This window comes from Aethalodelphis obliquidens, unplaced genomic scaffold (assembly GCF_003676395.1).
Source record: "Aethalodelphis obliquidens isolate GAN/ISIS:26980383/991018 unplaced genomic scaffold, ASM367639v1 scaffold40, whole genome shotgun sequence".
Lineage (NCBI taxonomy): Eukaryota > Metazoa > Chordata > Mammalia > Artiodactyla > Delphinidae > Aethalodelphis > Aethalodelphis obliquidens.
In genome coordinates this window covers 15,346,032-15,364,925 of record NW_020837984.1, presented here as the reverse complement: position 1 = coordinate 15,364,925, position 18,894 = coordinate 15,346,032, and the positions used below count along the sequence as shown (strand labels likewise).

The window sequence follows — 18,894 nt, the reverse complement described above, 5'->3', positions numbered from 1 at the left end:
TTGGTCCCTATCAATCCAGGACACAGATCCTTTTGCCACCCAGGGGAGTGTGACTTGTTTAATTATGGATCGTTTCCCCCAAAACTTCCAGAGACTAGATTGGAGTCACGCACAGCAAAGCTTTGTTTTGAACTAATGGAGCTGCTCAGACTGACTTGCTCTGGAGACAGCTCCTCATTGGAACAGCCTACCAGTGGGTGGTAAGAAGTTACAGGCCTGACTGGTCATGGCAAGAGGAGGATGGGTCTCTAGAGGAGTTGCTCCTTTTCCTGCCTCTCCCCTAGCCCCTCACTCCCCCAAAAGGACCCAAACTCACAGGTGAAAGGTTGTTACAAGACCTTGCAGAACACAGGCTCTACGAAATCAACCCCACATGGATGGGAGGTTATAATAAGGCCTGGAAGTTAGGAGTCCAAGTCTAGGGGCCACATTTTTCTCTTCCCCAGAACTGAACACTAGATGGTAACTTTTTAGCCATAACTCAAGGGTGATTTTAAATCCACACATGAGCCTAAGAGATTCCCTCCTGGGACAAAGGAAAAAGAAGAATAATTTTAAACGCTAAGCGAAAAAGAGGCACTTAAAGCAAAAACATGTCCCTAGTCTCCCATCTGAGACTCCTGTTATGATGTAACCAACAGGATGATCAGCCCTGAGCCCTCCTGCACACCCTTAGCACCTTTCATACACCGAAGGACTTCCAGCTGCTATGTCTCAGTGACCACTCTAGCAGCCTGATGGCAAAGCAATCATTTAGGTCATTTCTTTTTTAGAACATTTAGGTCATTTCTTTTTTAGAATTAAAATACAACACAAAACAAACCAGAACTAAAATTTCCCACCGAAGTGAATGACCCTCAGTTTTATTCCTTCCTCATGCTAGTTTTTAAAATGATACTTAGTTCATCAGGAAGAATGACCTGTGGCTTTTCCCCAAGACCTTTTTCCAGTTACTAGGCAATTACTCACAGCACCATGCACATTCAAGCAGACAGAAAACGAGGCAAAAAACTAAGAGAAGTATCAAGGGCCAATTGGCTTTCTAGAGATAAAACCCATTGCCTGAGAATATGGCAGGCGCACGGCCCAGAGTGAGAAAAGAAACAGTTCTGAAAGGAAACGGCCAAGATGACAGTCAAAGCTCACAGCCCAGAGCAGAAGCCCTCCCTGCCCTGCTCTACTCTGGCTTCTCATGAACTTACATTTATGTCCCACAGCATTTATGCCACACACTTGGGGTCTGCAATTCCCCACAATGAAGTCACAAAGATACTTGAAACCATTAATAAGCGTAGGAGAATTTCAAAACTGCCCAGAACGAAGAACTTTGACCACCATAAATTTCTTGGTTTGACATGTTCTTGGTGCCATAATTTCTAAGGGCAACGACAAACAGCACAGCTACAACACACAGTAAAGTCTTTAGACAAGTCAACTCTAACCACTGCTGGCACCATAAGGATGAGAAAAGAAATCACTAATCAAGAGCTGCTGAGCTGCTTAACTTTTCTCCAAAGTCAAAGGATCGGTTTGGGTACCTAGGCAGCAAGGTATCAACCACCACTGCCATTAGATGCAGCTACTCAATTAGATGTACCTTTGAAAACAGGAAGTTAAACCTCTAGCTTTCCCTATAATCTGCAAGTCTCAAGGTTAGCCTTCTTGTTCTGTCCCCAAAACTTCTTGTTGTTGTTGCTGGATTTAATTTTTTCAATTTTATTTTTATTGATGATGTTGCTTTAATTGATAGAGCACTGCCTGAAAGGGTCATATGTTTATAGCGTTCCTTTAAATTTTTCTTTATCTTATCTTGATTCATCACATTATTAAGGTACTTTCAGACTTGCCCTCAACTCCATCAAGGAAGAGGGAGTATGTGAGTACGTGAGTCTGTGTGTGTGTATTGGGGCAGAAGGGAGAGAAGCAAAGAAAAAAGCACAAGGGAAAGTGAGATTCCATAAATTTAAAACAATTTACAGAAAGGCATCTGATGTATTTTCTGAATAAGGCCTTGATCGGGTAACCAATCCTCTCTGTAGCACATTCTACACTGCCCATAAATAAAGAAGTCTCTTTAAATTAACATTTCCAGTATCAATGAACAGTCCAGAAATCCTCATTTCAAACACTCGATGAGTCCCTGTGTGAGTCCAAGGTGCAGAAGCTGTGTCCGGGAGAGGTTTGCTAGGCTGGGGGAGGCCACAAGCAGCTTCTCCCACGCCAGTTCCAGCAGGCTAGGAGCCACCAGCCAGATCTTAAACAACGACCCAGTCCGTATATTTTCGTGGATGTTCACCACTCCTCCATGAACGTACATGCAACCAGCTGGTGTAACAGCTGCAGCGAAAATAAACTGGCTCTGGCATGGTAGCTGGGAGCTTTACCCATTGAAAAGTCTGCAGATTCAGCTTCCAGATATCTCCCAGGATCACTTCTCCATTATAGCCCCCGCAAATAAGCACATCATTTTTTATCTGAACACAACTGTGACATTTTCGGGCTGCAGGAAAGCTTATTTTTTCATGGGGTTTTGTTGCAATTTCCTCCCATGCATTCATTTCAAGGTTGTATGCATGAATCTTGTTTAAGGAATAAGCTGTCCAAGAAGTACCGCCTCCCAAGATGTAAATCCTCTGCCCATCATGTGTAATTTCATGTCTGTATCTCTCTTCTGGTGGATCACAGGATAGGTTGTTTGGTTTCAGTTGTGTCCACTCTCTGGTACTGAGATCTAATTTGTGCAGGTCTGTGCTGTAAATATAGCCAGTTGTCCCTCCAAAACCATAAGGGGAGCCATTGATGATAGCCATGTCCTGTCCATATATACGACTGGGTTTCTTCCCCGGACAGCTGAGTAAAGCCCATCTCTTATACTTCACGTTACAGACATGGACGTCATTGCCATTGCTCTCACCAAATGGGACGCCTGTTCCTCCAAACACTAACAGGTGGTTTCCATGCAGCACGAGTGACATAGATGCCAATGCTCGGGGCATGTAGCCATCTGTGCCCATCTGATGCCATACTCCTGTAGCAAAATGATACCTCCAAAGTTCCCTGAAGAGACGATAGTCTTCATGATCTGGCCCTCCTGATTCATCATAACCTGGGTTGTAACCTCCAAACACATAGATTGGTATTAGCTGCCACACAACGATGTCTGCCTCGTGCTGGTGGAGGTCTGTGGCCAGGCGGGTGCGACCGCCCGGAGAGTTGCACGAAGCGGTTGAGCTGGCCGGCTCCCCGACCCCTGCTGCCCGCAATGCCCCCGCCGGCCCCGCTGTCGCCGCCGCCGCCGCCGCCGCCTGCGGCGCCTCCTCCCCTCCGGCAGTTCATGATCTGCTAACAACTGCTGCAACCCGGTAGCGGCAGCCCGTGGCCCGGCGGCCCTAGCTGAGCCTCCTTCCTGGGTTCCTCAAGAGACCCCACATAATTTTTTTTTTTTTTTTTTTTTTTGCGTTACGCGGGCCTCTCACTGTTGTGGCCTCTCCCGTTGCGGAGCACAGGCTCCGGACGCGCAGGCTCAGCGGCCATAGGTCACGGGCCCAGCCGCTCCACGGCATGTGGGATCTTCCCGGACCGGGGCACGAACCCGTGTCCCCTGCATCGGCAGGCGGACCCTCAACCACTGCGCCACCAGGGAAGCCCCCCACATAACTTTTTATGAGTAGTCTAGAGGTGGATTTTTTTGACATTCCCACACCTATCCTGTCATAACCACTTTACATTAGTGTCTTCAAATCTCTGGGCGCAATATAGCATAGGAATCCATGTCTGTCCTGGCCGTGTTGCATGACTGACACTGCAAACCTGGTACAGATGTAGCATGAGAGATGCTCACAGGGGTGATATGTGTGTGAAATGGCTCTGGCCACTGGAGGAGCACCTTCCACTTCATAGTGGGAAGTTTGCTAAATTTTCTGGAGGGTATAGACCCTGAGGGGAGGCATTTAGTTGGGGAGGAATAAGGCCTCACCTTCCACCTAATGAGCTTTCTGTCCTGCAGGTGACAAAGACAAGTGTCCATATCAGTCACTATTTGTGCCTCTCCTTCAATCTCACAGATCTTGTGACAAGTAAATATTCATCCATTGTTTTAGCTCTAGTCTAATTGTCAGCCTTCATTTTTGGAGTTCTTATAAGTTATCATCTGATTTTGTATGTGAGTTGACATTGGTTTTTAGTGAAAAGTTGGGGGAGAGTGAGTTATGGACCGCTAGCCAGATACCATCCTAAAGTGGAATTTCTTCAAATATTGGTAATCATTTAAAAAACCCTGGTCTTAAAAAACAAAAAAAACAAAACAGAAAAACCCCCTGGTCTTCCCTTACTGGATGAGTCTCACAAATGGTGTTAATTTAGAAAGTAAATAAGTAAAGGAGCGGTAGAAACAATTGGAGGCCTTGTAGGATCCTGGACTCTGGAATCAGATGAATGCAGGTCCAGTGTTCAGTTCTGCCGCTTATTAGCTGTGTGTTCCCGGGCAACTCACTTAAACTCTCTGGGCCTCAGTTTCCTTTTCTGTAAAATGGGGATAATAATTTTCACTCTAAAGAGTGGTAGTGAAAATCAGAGGCGATCTGTGGTGCGTTTGCCAGAACGTGCTGTCTTTTGGCCTCACGTGGATTTGAGGAGCTGAATCACAATTGCAAGAATTCTTAGGCAGATGGAATCAGAGCAGGGGAACTTGGATGAATTCAATGTTTCCAAACAGTATGAAGCCTGAAGCATCCTTTTTATAATAGGGGTGGTCTCTCTCCTGAATTGTACTTTGTGAACATCCCCGATGGACTAATGATTCTGCCTCTCTCCAAGTTGATATTATTTAAGTATTCATTTAACTTTATATAAAGGAGGAGTGAGGAGAAATAAATTCTCCTCATGTCCCAAATAAAGAAAACACTCATAAGATTTTCTGAACTGGGCAGCTTCTCAAAAGGCATATGAAAAGTTCTAGAAGTTATATAATAAGCTAAATAGCTTATCTCAGTACAGAGCACTCCATCCTGTCTTTAATTTAGAAATTTCAGCTGAATGTGGTGACAGACTTCAGGGGACTGTCATGCTTCTACCATGAGAGCTGGAGGGGCATTTTACAAAAATACTTAAAAATTGTAGGTCAGCACAGTCAAGGAGCTGCCCTAAGTCTTCTGTCTGCTCCAGGGGAGCAGAATCAGTTTACGTTTCACCATAATGTGAGGAGTCATGTACGGAAATCCTAGTTAACTGGTGCTGTTTCTAGGAACACCTGGTTAAAACTGGCACTGTATCTCTACAGATATGACACTAGTGATACTGTAATGCTTCTTGATGATGGGTGCTCCAGGTGTGTGCCCAGCTGGCCCACCTTCAATCCAACTACTGCCCCATGTGACACTCTCCTTGATACCTTCGTGCCTGTCCTATGTTCCTTCCTCCTGACATAGTCTTTCTTGGGTGATGGGACAGAAATCATCACCATCTGACTGTTCTCAGCCTTTCTGCTCCCCTGGCAGCTGAAGAAGACACTGGTTTCGTGCACACAGCTTCTTCCCTTGCCATCTTGTACCGTCCTGAGGAGGGAAGGCATGACTGGTCAGGCAGACACATTTGAATAAGTTAGCTGCTTTTGTATGCCACGGTGCGAGGGTCATCTTTATTAGATCTGCCATAGGCCTGTTCTTCTGGCTTCTGTGATGACGAGTGGGGAATAGAGGCAGGTGTCTCACTGTAGCTTCCCTATGCTGACAAGAATCAGTACCATCACCATCACTGTTCAGAAAAATAAAGCAATTGCCATAATTGGGGCAGTCGGATAAAGCACCGCTAGAAATGAAAACCCAACTAATACTCTGAACTCTAGGGATAGAAATGATAAAATTCTTCTTATAATCACCTCAAAATTGTGAACATTTTGGGTAGGGAATTTCATAAGATCTAGAGTAAGAATTCATTCATTCATGAAAACTCAGCAGACCCTCATCAGTCCTAGTTTGTTCAAGCTGTCCTTCCAGGGCTGTGGAGGATGGAGAGATGGGTCAGAAATGGACCCCTCAAGGATCTTGGTTTAAAAAGGCAGATAAACCGTGTATCCAGAAGGTATAGTTCAAGGTGGAGGCTGCTCACTTCCTTTTTCTAAAATTGAAGTATAGTTGGTTTATAACGTTGTGTTAGTTTCTGGTGTACAGCAAAGTGATTCAGTTATATATATTATATATATATATTATATTATATATATATTCTTTTTTTTTTTTTTTTTTTGCGGTACGCGGGCCTCTCATTGTTGTGGCCTCTCCCGTTGCGGAGCACAGGCTCTGGATGCGCAGGCTCAGCGTCCATGGCTCACGGGCCTAGCCGCTCCACGGCACGTGGGATCTTCCCGGACCGGGGCACGAACCCGTGTCCCCTGCATCGGCAGGCGGACTGTCAACCACTGCGCCACCAGGGAAGCCCCTATATATTCTTTTTCATATTCTTTTCCGTTATGGTTTATCACAGGATATTGAATGTATTGATAGTTCCCTGTGCCATACAATAGAACCTTGTAGTTTATCCGTTCTATATATAATAGTTTGCATCTGCTAGCTCCAAACTGCCAATCCATCCCTCCCCACCCCACAACCACAAGTCTGTTTTCTCTGTCTGTGAGTCTGTTTCTGTTTCATAGATAGGTTCATTTGTGTCATATTTTAGATTCCACATATAAGTGATATCATATGTTATTTGTCTTTCTCTTTCTGACTTACTTCACTTAGTATGATAATCTCTAGGTCCATCCATGTAGCTGCAAGTGGCATTATTTCATTCTTTTTATGGCTGAGTAATATTCCATTGTGTGTGTGTGTGTGTGTGTGTGTGTGTGTGTGTGTGTGTGTGTGTATACATATATATATATATATATATATGTGTGTGTATACACACACACACACACACACACACACACACACACACACACACACCCCACACGCCTTCTTTATCCATTCAGCTGTTGATAGACACTTAAGTTGCTTCCATGTCTTGGCTATTATAAATAGTGCTGCAATGAACATTGGGCTGCATGTATCTTTTCAAATTATAGTTTTGTCTGGGTATATGCCCAGAAGTGGGATTGCTGGATCATATGCGAGCTCTATTTTTAGTTTTTCTGAGGAAACTTCATACTGTTCTCCACAGTGGCTGTACCAATTTACATTCCCACCAACAGCAAAGGATGGTTCCCTTTTCTCCACACCCTCTCCAGCATTTATTGTTTGTAGACTTTTTAATGATGGCCATCCTGACCGGTGTAAGGTGGTACCTCATTGTAGTTTTGATTTGCATTTCTCTAATAATAAGCGATGATGAGCATCTTTTCATGTGCCTATTGGCCATCTATATGTCTTCTTTGGAGAAATGTCTATATAGGTCTTCTGAGGTGCTCACTTCTGAAAGGGGTACTGACACAGTGTTGGCTCAGAGAGTTCAGAGGATCAAGCACATGGGTTGATTTTTGGGTAAGGCCGTCCTTAGCAGATGTCACCTCAGGGCCCTTTAATGTATCCCCCATGCTTGCCTCTCACAGAGAACATCCCTAAAGATGCTGTGGTCCTCTTCCCCCTCCTGCCAGCAGCCGGTTCCCTCCTGTCTTTCCCTGTTTCCTTTGCATCTCAGACACCCCCTCTCATGGTGGCAGCAATATTGAGGTTCTCTCCCCTCCTCCCAGACCCTTGTCCTATCTCTGACTCTCCAAATGCCCCCAACCACCTGGGAGCATTTTACCCCGTCCCCCTACCCCAAATGGCTTCCCTGGACCCCCCTCCCTGCCTCAGGGGGAGCACCAGGTTTGAACCATTGGTGGACGCCAGTGGGGTGACCCTCCTGTGTGGAGAAGCATGGGGGTAGATGTTTTGGAGGGAGAAGTGCTGGGCTGGCTTTGGGTGGTTGATCCCGCTTCCCGAAGCCATTCCTGGTAACGTGGGTCAATCACTTGGCACTTGTCCCAGGCCCTTGGCAATTGTCCTCTCCCTTTCCATGTGGATAAACCCATTTTTTCACATGGATTTGTTCATGTGGCCTGTACAGCTGCCAGCAGGCCGGTTTGGCCTGTCTGTCCATGGAGCACCCACTCTACAGGTCAATGCTAGCAACTTTGTGAAAGGGTGTCCCTGGTGGGGGAGAGACGGCAGGCCCATCAGAAGTGGGCAGAAGGCACTGCTGAGGCCAGTCCCAGGCTTTCTAAATCTGGAGCTCAGAACAGACTGGTTTCCTTGACAACAGGGATGAAGTCTGCTCATCTGCTCCTGGGGGTGGGTTTTGTGCCTGTGTGTGTGTGTGTGTGTGTGTGTGTGTGTGGGTGGGTGGAAAGTACAGGGACTTGGGGACAAGAAAGGCGATCCTTTCTTTATCAAAGTAGCAGCCCATTTCTTAAAACTTGCCAACTCTTACTGTATTATTAACAATATTAACAACTTCCCAGGTGGCACAGTAACATCAGTTACGTAATTTGCACATTGGGAATCCAGATATAGAATCTTCCCTTCCTTTCCACTGCATTGCTTCTGATCCTTGACATATCTTACCAGACTTGCAACACCTCTTTGATAACTTTTTGACACGTCAGTCAAATATGTATTCACCCCTAGAACTCTTGAAGGCTAAATGAAAAGCATTTCTTGTCTGTCCAGCTAGCAATGATTTGTGTGGCCAGGCTGCTGGGAGGAAATGAAAATCGGCTCCTGACAAGCTGATGTTGGCTCAAACCTACACTTGTCAGATGGCATCCTCAGAAAAGGCTTTGGGATCCAAACTCCCATTCTTGATGCAAACCGGAGGACTCAGGCTAAAAGCGGGTCCATTTGCTTCGCTCACCAGCCTGATTTCAAGCAGCACATCTCATCTTGGTGGAGGCTTGGTGTTTAATTCATGCACCTCCCTGCCCTTCCTATGCATTATTAAAGTCTCTTTAAAAAGCAGTCTATGGATGGCAGGGGAGGAGCGTGCCAGCACCGATTTCACATCTCCTGCAAGAAGCATCGTCTGCTGCCAAAAAATCTCAGAGAGAAGAATTTGCAAAATTGTAGCTGATGGCAGATCGAATAAAGGTGGCCCTTGGACCCTGAGCTTATCAAAGCTGCTCATTTGTTCAAATGTGTCTTATTTTTTGTGTGTCTGTCAGTGCCTGGAATTCTTGAATGCCAGGTAATATAGATGGGAGATTGTAAGCGGGACTTATGGGCCAAGAGTGACTGTGACAAGATGGGAATTAATTAACAGAGGAAGGCGGATTGTGAGAGAGGGAGGTCTGAAGCCCGTACTTCTCCATGAGGCGTTTCAGGGACTCTTTCCTCTTGTGAGGTTCCCAGCTCTGTGGCTCAAATTTAGCTCCTGCCGGACCCCTCCCCCAGGAGCCAGGGGATGAGCTGTGGCCTTCAAAGCCCTCTGCCAAGCTCCTTTGTTTCCTTCATCTCCCCAAAGGAAAGACATTACCTCCCGCATGCAAACAGTGGGCTCTCCCTAGGCCGAGTTCTTTGTTTGGAGGCAAACTGCCCGGCCCTGGGCCCATGTTGCTCTAACTCTAGATGACACAGTATCCTCCTCTCTGGCCTCACCTCCCACATCCCTGAGGGCCACCTGAGGATGACTGCGGAGGAGGTGAGCCCAGGGGGCTGTGTTTCCAGTCTCAGCTCTTCCCCCACATGGACCAAGCAAATCACAATCCTGTGTTCAAATCACAGACTCAAAAGAGCACCTCTGAACTGGCAGGAATTTCAGAGGCTGCCTTGTCTCGCTCTTTATTTTACAGTTGGGAAAACAGAAGCCCAGAGAAGTTAAGTGGCTTGCTGTCGATCACAGAGTGAATTAGTTGGAGATCCAGGACCAGACCTGTGGTCTCTTGAGTCTGTCCGGTGCTCTTTCCCCAGGACACAGCCCCTGGAACGTCCACTTAGCGCCCTGGTTTCTCAGTATGGTGTACACGTCATGTGTACCCAGGGATCAGGAAGGCTTTCTGTTTCATACACATATGATCTCGATGGGGCCAGATACACATTGCGTTCAATTGTTTCTCCATCGCTCAGAAATTAATTGAGAACTTACTGTGAGCCTTGCCCTGAGCGAGACGCTTCTGTGTGTATCTGGATTTTTGTAGAGGGGCTTTAGGTAGTGTCTCTGGCTAAATCCAGTGCTGTTTTTGATTGATTGACAAAAGAGTTTTGCAAGTTGTAAAGATCCGTAGTCTTCATACTATATATTTTTGTACTGCTTCGTAGTTACAAAGCATTAACCTTGTTCTACCTTCCTCCAGAATCACGGCCACGTCCTCACCTACCACCTGTGCCACGTAATCCTCTGAACCCAATGAAGGGAGGGGGAGATTGAAGATATGGCCATAAACATCACCTTGGGGCCCTGGGTCTAACAGAATATCAGGAGTTTTATCTTTCCTGTGGTGCCTCAAAAATGAAAGGTGGAAAATACTCCCAAGAATTTCCCATCAGTCTCTGCTGGTGCAGAGCCTGCCGCCCGTTGAACCACAGGTTTGGTTCAGGGAAATGTAAGTTTGGTTGGTGCAGCATCCACCTCCTGGGGTGGGCGTCAGCAGGAATATGCCTGGGCTGCTGGATGGGACAGGTGGGCTGGCCACGTAGCAGTTGCTGCCTAATGAACGCAGAGACCCAGGGGGACATGAGAAAACCAGCAGAGCTCAGCATACATCTCTGTAGGGGTCTGCAGAGTGGGCTTCCTCTTCCCCAGAGCCATCCATAACTCCAGCAAGAGACGGAGCAGCCATGGATGGTCGGTGGGCCTTCAGACATGGGATTGGAAGGCCTGGAAGAGCTCCCGTTGTGTGTTTGTCTGTCCCACCTCATTCACGTAACCAATTCCTATAGAGCGCCTCCCGTCTCTCAGGCACCGTTCTAGGTGCTGGAATACAGTGTGGAACAAAACCAGGCAGGGCTTCCCTCTGAGAACTTCCAGTATCGTGACAGGTGGAAGCCTGTTCTAGGTCTTTATTTTTAGATTTTCAAGAAAGAAGTTTCCACACAATGAGCTTTTCTTCCATCACACGCAGTCTTTCCTGTCATTTTTATCCCCGGTTGCATTGTCGACCTTTTGCTCACATCTTTTCCTTTTCCCCCAGAGAAGCAGCATCCTGAGGCTGTAATGAGCATGGGGGGTGGGAGCCTGTCCTAGACAGAGCCCTGGGTACGCAGACGTTCCCGCCTCCCTCCCTTTTCGGTGCCCCAGCAACTCCTAGGTACCCCTTTTTCTCCACTCCCAGGTGCTCAGGGTCCCTTTTACAATAAAGTAAGGCAGCCTGCATCCTCCCAGTGGGCACCCCTAAGTGTGCCATGTCCTCCTTGGGGGCCTATGAGCCCTGGATGTCTGCAAAGCCCCAGGAAGAAAGCTCGCTCATTAGGTCACAGTGATGAATCGGTAGAAAGGACAAATATCCAATTGAATGTCCCAAGAGGGATGGCCTTTCAAAGGAGAAGACATATTAGGCAAATAAACCTCTAAATGATGGAACTTCAGGCACAGAGGAGTAGGGTAAGGATGTTTAGGCAGCCTGGTGAGATCTGGGGGAAGAGCGCCCCTCGCTCCCACTCTGCGCCTGGGTTTAGTCTGCCCTGCCTCTCAGGCTTACACAAACTGGGCTCATTTTGCCCTGTGACTGGGTTCTTCATACAAGTGCTGTGTTTGCGTCTACCTAGGTGCACGTATGTCTGTGTCTGCTCGTCAGGTCCCTGTTTACCTTAGATGCATCTGTGTAACGAATCGTGGCCCCATCGGCCCTTTTGAAGAACATCATTGTTCAGAGAACCTGAGGTGATGCTCTGCTCACATGTCTCCATCATCCAACCCCAGGGGGTCACACTCGTCTTTTCCCGCCACTGCGTTCACACGGGCAGAAGAGACGAGATACTGCACATAGACTATTCACGGGCTGCTATTAGGAAAGGAAATAGGGTTCATTTTCTTGACACTATCTCTCACCAGTTAAACGTGGTAACAATTGCCTGTGGGACTCTGGAGAGATTATGAAGTGTTAATTAGTAGAAGCTCTATGTATTTAAAATATATGGCATATTTAAATAATTATTAAATTAAACCTACTTTGCAGAGTTGAGAAACCATCTGGTCCAAAAAAATCTGAGGAGTTGAATTTTGCTGCATATATTAAGAGAGGTGTTTAAATGCTTCTGGAAATGGTCATTTTGTGTCACTTTTAATCCCTTCGATATGGAAACTGAGGCACAGGAAGCAGGAGGTGACCTGGCTGTGGTTACCTCCTGGGCTATTCTAATTGATGTGTTTCCATCTCCCACAGTGGAGGTTGAAAGCACTCCTCATGTCCAGAGGGTGTGTTTAGAATGTGAACGAATTACAACTGTGGTTGTATCTTGGAAGTCACGTATTTCACACTTGATCCCAATGACTCGTGACTCTTTGGGCTTGAAAGTGAAAAGCAAGCACCCCGTGCCACATTCTGCAGAGACGAGGAGGACAGAGCCTGGAGACCCAGTCCAGTCACAGACAACTAAGTATTAGTGCGTCTTTCGTTGGACACATCCCACCCTCTTGGGCTCAGTTTTCTCATAGGTTTAAAGACGTGGGAGGGGAGCGTTGGGCTGTGTATCAGTCAGGGTCTAACAAGGAAAATAGGAACTTCTTCAAGTATGTCGACAGAGGGAATTGAATGCAGGACAGTTACACAAGTAATGGAGGAGCTGAAACAGATAGGGTATGAGAAGGTAGCCCCGAGGTTAGCCCCAGTGGGATGTTTCTTCTTCCTCGAAGCTGGAGGGAGAAGGGGAGGAGGGGGTGTCATCCCAGCCCAGGGGCCAGGGCCACTCTGTGGAAGCTGGAACGTGGGGGCCTCTGGGGCAAGAGCTGGGGCCATGGAGGGGATGCTGCCTGAGGCAGAGAATGAGGGAGGAAATACTCTGGCATCTTCCCCCCACAAATCTTGGGTCAGTGCCTCCTACTGCCCCCAACCCAGCAGGAAGCCAGATGACGTGGAGCCTGCAGGCGTCGGCAGGGAAGGCTGAGAAATGGTTAGGCTGGGAGCAGCCCAGGCCAGTTGAACTCCCTGTTAACTCTGACGTTCAATGAGAGAGAGAAGCTCAGTGTCCTCAAGGGTGTGCCGATGGGAAGATCAGGCCAATAAGGCCACAGTGGTCTTTAATGAGACTCCCCATCCCAGCATCAGAAACAAACCTTCTCAGGGTACACCTGCCTTGTTCTGTGCTGGGCTTGCCTTTATGGGGGAAAACGTGGCAAGACTTCAGGGAAGGTGTTTGTGGCTGTGGGGATGAGGGGTAGGTACAAGAGGGGGAACGGAAGAGAAAGAGGAGACAGAAAAGGGTTCATACCTGTGGGTGGAGAGCTGAACCCAAAGGCAAAGGGGTCAAAGGGCCTCACCCATGACCAGTGACGGTCACTGTCTGTGCAAAGCGATGCTTCCCATCATAAAATAATTCACAACAGGGCAGTGTCCACATCAGGCTTTTCTAGCATGTTTAACGGATTTTCACACAAGGCACCGTTTTCATGGAGTGTCTTCAATCAGTACCTGTCAGACTGGATTGGCTGGACATCCCCTTGCCTAAGGTGTTCTCTTCCTGAAGAAGGCAAGTGGTGTTAGCTTTGTCCTCAGCTCGGGACAAACCGCTCACACAGATGTCAGCTGCAGTGGAGTTTGAGGTGCTAACAGTCCCCCATCTCTGGGCTTCAGGCTCTTTACCTGTGAAGTGAGGGGTTCTCCCAGCCCTGCCCTTGGGACCTACCCCAGTCCCTGGCAGACAGGGGCAGGAAATGGTCCTTCCTCCAGGCTGGGAATAGGACACTCACACAGCCATGTCCCAGGAGGTCTGAACTGAGAGCACGGCTGTGGCTCAAGGGCAGACTAAGTAACCGGAAGCCCTTTGTAATAACTCCAGGTTTTGCATTTCCTGTGAAACGGGGAGTGTGCAGAGCACGGCAACGCTTCCCATGAATCCACGCTTCTCTGCCCGCTGCCCTCAGGCCTCACGCGCTCTCCTCTCCGGCTTCCTTGAAGGGCTTACCTCTCGTTCTCTCCCCGCTTCCCTTCCTGTCCATTCTGCATTACGAAGCCCAAAGAACCGAGGAGGTGAGGCAGGCTCTTGACAGTCAGGGAGGAAGGCCCGTGGTGGGGGAAGAGCTGGGGACACTCATGCGTTAGTCATTTTTGTCCTGACATATACAGAGATGAGCAATAGCTGGAAAAGATGCCACTTTGGTGACAAATGAGAGGTCCTGGAGCTGAGAAGAGGGAGAGAATAGAAGGACCTTGACCAGGGGGAGAGGAGAGGTCTGGCCTGAGCCAGGCTGCAGAGGCAGGGATGCAGGTGCTGTGTTGGGGTGGAGAGGGAGGGGCTGTCTGTTGGGCTGGGCTGGGCCTTTCATGTAGTAGGAGCGGGAAGATGGCACCTCAGTGCCAACCTGAGGAGCTTGAAAGCCTGTCCAGAAAGAAATGGCATGGCGGGCTTCCCCGGTGGCGCAGTGGTTGGGAGTCCGCCTGCCGATGCAGGGGACGCGGGTTCGCGCCCCGGTCCGGGAAGATCCCACATGCCGTGGAGCGGCTGGGCCCGTGAGCCACGGCCGCTGAGCCTGCGCGTCCGGAGCCTGTGCTCCGCAACGGGAGAGGCCACAACAGTGAGAGGCCCACGTACCGCAAAATAAAACAAAAACGAAATGGCGTGGTGCCACCCCCCTGCCCCCAGCCCACAGCAGGTGCTGGAAACCAATCCCCATGTTCTTTCCCACTGAAGGCAGAGGAGGACTCAAGCTCTCCTAGGGCGGTGCTGCTGGTACATGGGAGCTGGTACATGGCATAAAGCCTGGGGACCATCTGGCTACGGACAAGAAGACATGGATGGTTTTTGTGAAGCATTTTAGACATATAACCATGGGTGTGGATTGGATTGAAGGAGCAAGTTCTGGAGAAAGAGATGAGTGGGGAAATGAATGTGGGGAGATTTCAGGCCAAGGGACATCTGTATCTTCTTCTGCCTATTCTTACATTGGACTTGGTGGACCAGGCTTTTTTGTTTTCAGTTTTAAACCTAGGCTCTTTTATGGGGTAAAGTTCCTCCACTCCCACCGTCATCTGGGGCATCCGTGCAGCCGCCTTTCCTCTCTTGTCTATCAAGCTGAGCTTCTAGGTACTCAGTCATGGAAGAGCTCAGGCTATGTTAGAGGCACACTCTCGCCTTCTTTTTGGACCAGGTGCTTTTCACTCCATAAAAACATTATGGCAAAAGTATTGATGTAGGGACTTCCCTGGTGGTCCAGTGACAAAGAATCCGCCTTCCAATGCAGGGGACGCGGGTTCGATCCCTGGTCGGGGAACTAATATCCCATGTGCCACGGGGCAACTAAGCCCACGCGCCACCACTACTGAGCTAGCGCGCCTCAACGAGAGAGCCCGCGTGCCGCAAACTACAGAGCCCGTGTGCTCTGGAGCCCGCACATCACAACTAGAGAGAGAAAACCCTTATGCCACAGCTAGAGAGGAGCCCGTGTGCCACAACGAAGAGCCCGCACGCCACAACGAAAGATACCGCATGCCTCAACGAAGATCCCGCATGCCGCAACTAAGATGCGACACAGCCAAAAAAATAAAGAAAATAATTAAACATTAAAAAAAAAAGTACTGATGTAGAAGTCTCCATCAAGTTCATTGCAATTAGAGCACTGGGATTCTGTCATCAAAGTTTCCATTCTCCCGGGAATTGTTCTGGGCCCTTCGTAAGCCAGAGATAATCTGGTGTTTTGTTTTGTTTTTTTTCCGTCCAAAAAGATGAAACCACGTCTTGGTTGACCCTCTTAGAGAGTGATGAACTGCAGCAGTCAGAAGCCATTAGCCCTGGCCCAGTGAGCTGCTGTTCAATGTAGAAGCATCGGCTAAGCCCAGGGAGCCGTATCATCAGAGGTCAACGACTTGCACCCTGCAGCTGAAAGCTGGGCTCCTTCGCTGCCACACGGTGGCCCTGCAGGGTGGCTCGCTGCATCTACAAATCCTGAACTTTTGGTTTTAGGGGTCCCCTTTGCCATCGTCGTGCTGCTGATGACCATAGGCTCTTATACCCTTGCTGCTCAAAGCATGGTCTGTAGACCAGCGGTATCAACCTCGCCCGGGAGCTTTTGAGAAATGCACAATCTCAGGCCTCACTCCGGACCCGCTGATTGAATCAGCGTCTGCTGGTCAGCAAGATCCTCAGGCAGGGTGTGCATTTTAGGGTCCGAGAAGCTGAAACAGCTGGGGAGGCCACAAGGAGGCCACACCTTGTGAAATCAAGGTGTCAGCAGGGCTGAACTCCCGCCAGAGCTCTAAGGGAGAATCTTTTCTTTCCCCTTCCAGTTTCTGGTGGCTCCTGGTCTTCCTTGCCCTGTGGCTGCATCATTCAGATCTCTGCATCCATCTTCATGCGGCTTGTAAGGACAGTCGTGATGGGACTCAGGGCCCCCCGGGATAACTCAGGATGATTTCCTCTTGAGATTCTTAATTTAATTACATGAATAAAAATCCATTTTCCAAATCAGGTCCCATTCGCAGGTTCTAGGAGTTGGGACATGGACCTATTTTTTGAGGGGAGGGGCCACTGTTCAACCCACTGCAGACCCCTCTGGAACATTCCCAGGCAGATGCTTCCAGCCCCTTGCCGTAGCTCACCCTCCGCAGCTAGTCCAGCCTGGCGTACTGATTTAGCCGTACTGCTGAACACTGCCAGATAGTACCAGCATTACTGATGCCTTTTCTACGACATTTTGCCCTACATGTTTCACATGGACGAATCCATTGGATTGCAACACCCCCTCAGGGCTGCTACTGTAATTACCACCCCCACTTTACGGATGAGGAAACTGAAGCTCGGAGTAGTTCAGGAACTCGCCTAAGTTCTCACAGCTAGTAGAGTTGAACTTGGCCTACAAACCGGGCAGCCTGCCTCAGAATCTGTGCTCTTTACCATATGCTTCACCATTCAGAAGCATGATTAAATGCTTCAGGAATTATGGAAGATTCAAGAGGTGGAGGAGAGAGATAGCACCAGGACTCTTTGGCCCACTGCCCAGGGAGGCTGGGCACAAAGAAGGCCCAGATCCGGTGTGGGCCCTTCTGCACCCACCACACACTGCCTGGGGGTCGGGGGACCCCCACTTGTTGGTGCCCGGAGGATGGAGCACATCTTACTCAGCAGCGAGTGACTGACACAGTGCCTCCCATCTGTGTCAAAGAACCACATGCATAGCCACGGCCGGGGACGTTGCTCGGGGCAGGGATTGGTGGGAACTCTCTCTGTGGACCTGCCCAGGCTGGATGCTCAGCTCTCTGGAGGGCACGGAGCTGAGTCCTGCAACCCCAAGATGGGGCTCCAAGTCAAGGAGAGCCAGAAGCAACATCCAAGAGTCCAGGAGGGGCCAGAACCACAGGGGAGATGTTACCAGGCCACCTGCTGGTGTGCCCGGGTGAGCAGCCCAGGGAGCGTACAACCGGGCTTGAGCTCTGAAGGCCCACGTGCATGGTGTGTGTTTGTGGGGGGCACGAGGGGGCAGAGGCAAATGTGCCCTGGACAGGTGCATGGTTTCATTAGGATGCTGGCAGCTGAGCCAAGTTCTAAATCCCTCATGAAAAGGCCACCCAGAAATGCAGGTGAGACATTCTCATGAGAGCGGTACTGCTATGGCCGCCACTTAGAAATGAAGCCCACAGTGCCCAAGGTCACACAGCTGCTCAGTCCCTCCCCCCACAGCGCAGCATGGGCTCTGGAACGCCAGGCTTACGGCAGGGCCGTGCTAAGTACAGTGCCTGGGCATAGCGGGCACTTAAAAAGATATATGTGTATATATAGATTCCACCCCAAAACCTTTTTCATTTAACACTGTATAGGTACATGTTTCCATGAGACAGCCTGCATGGCTAAGTGCCTTGTGGGTGTTTATCATTAAAGAAGGTACTTAGATGAGTATTTAACGTGGTTTCATCACTTGGCACTTTTGATCTGCCTCCTGCCTTGGGCTCACACATGCCGTTTGTCTACTAACCAGCATGTGAAGCCTCATCTAATTTGTTTTAACTACCCTTGCTTTGAATGCGGAGGGTGGGATCTCCCCTTGCCTTCTTCCTCTTTATACCCTTCCTGATCTTCTGCCTTGGCTTGCAGTCTTTTGCCACCTTCATTTTTCCCAGACTGAGAGACTCACCCCTTTCTCTTGAGTTCCAAGCTTGACTGCTAAGAGTCTCCAGAAGCCCTTCCCAAGGCACAAGCATGGTGATGACTGGATACAGCCTTTTGTACCTACAATAAATGTCGGGTTGAGAGGGTCAGAGAATTAGCTGGAAAAGCCCACACCCAGTCCAGGCATTCTCAGCATTGGCGCAAGCAGCAGTGGAAGCTCTAGACTACCTGCTCAGATGGAAAAGTGGAGCCCACCATTTAAAAATGCATAATCAGCCCTAAATCTACCTGTGTCTTTAGTACAGAAATTCAGCAGCAGACATAACCCGTGTAATTGTATTAAGCTCAGTTTCACAGATTCTTTGACATTCCCTTGAGAACATTTGATGGGGCAGTCAGCCCAGATGTACGCTTGATGGCAAGATGGAGTCCAGACTGTGATTTAAAGATTCAATTGTTATATTGTCACAGACCACATGAGGACTGATTGAATAGTAGCACGTAACATTTATTGAGCAGTTATTATCTACCAGACCCTGTACAGAGCCCGTCCTTACATAAATTGCCTCATATGATCCTCTGAGGAGGTACCGTTCCTGTCTCCATTGTACAGATGAAGAAACTGAGGTTTAGAGAAACTAAGTAACGTTGGAAAGGTGCAGAGCTGGGATTTGATCCTGGGCCCTTAATGCTCTCCAGAGCCTGGATCTTAGCGACGATGTTGCGTGGTACA

General features: G+C 48.7%; 1 protein-coding gene and 1 pseudogene across 1 annotated transcript in view; one reads left to right on the top strand and one right to left on the bottom strand.

Moving 5' to 3' along the window:
• ADD2 (adducin 2) overlaps window positions 1–18,894 on the top strand; it is a 111,289-nt gene that overhangs the window by 36,478 nt on the left and 55,917 nt on the right. The window lies entirely within an intron of this gene.
• Window positions 2,117–3,336, bottom strand: LOC113633483 (kelch domain-containing protein 10 pseudogene; annotated as a pseudogene).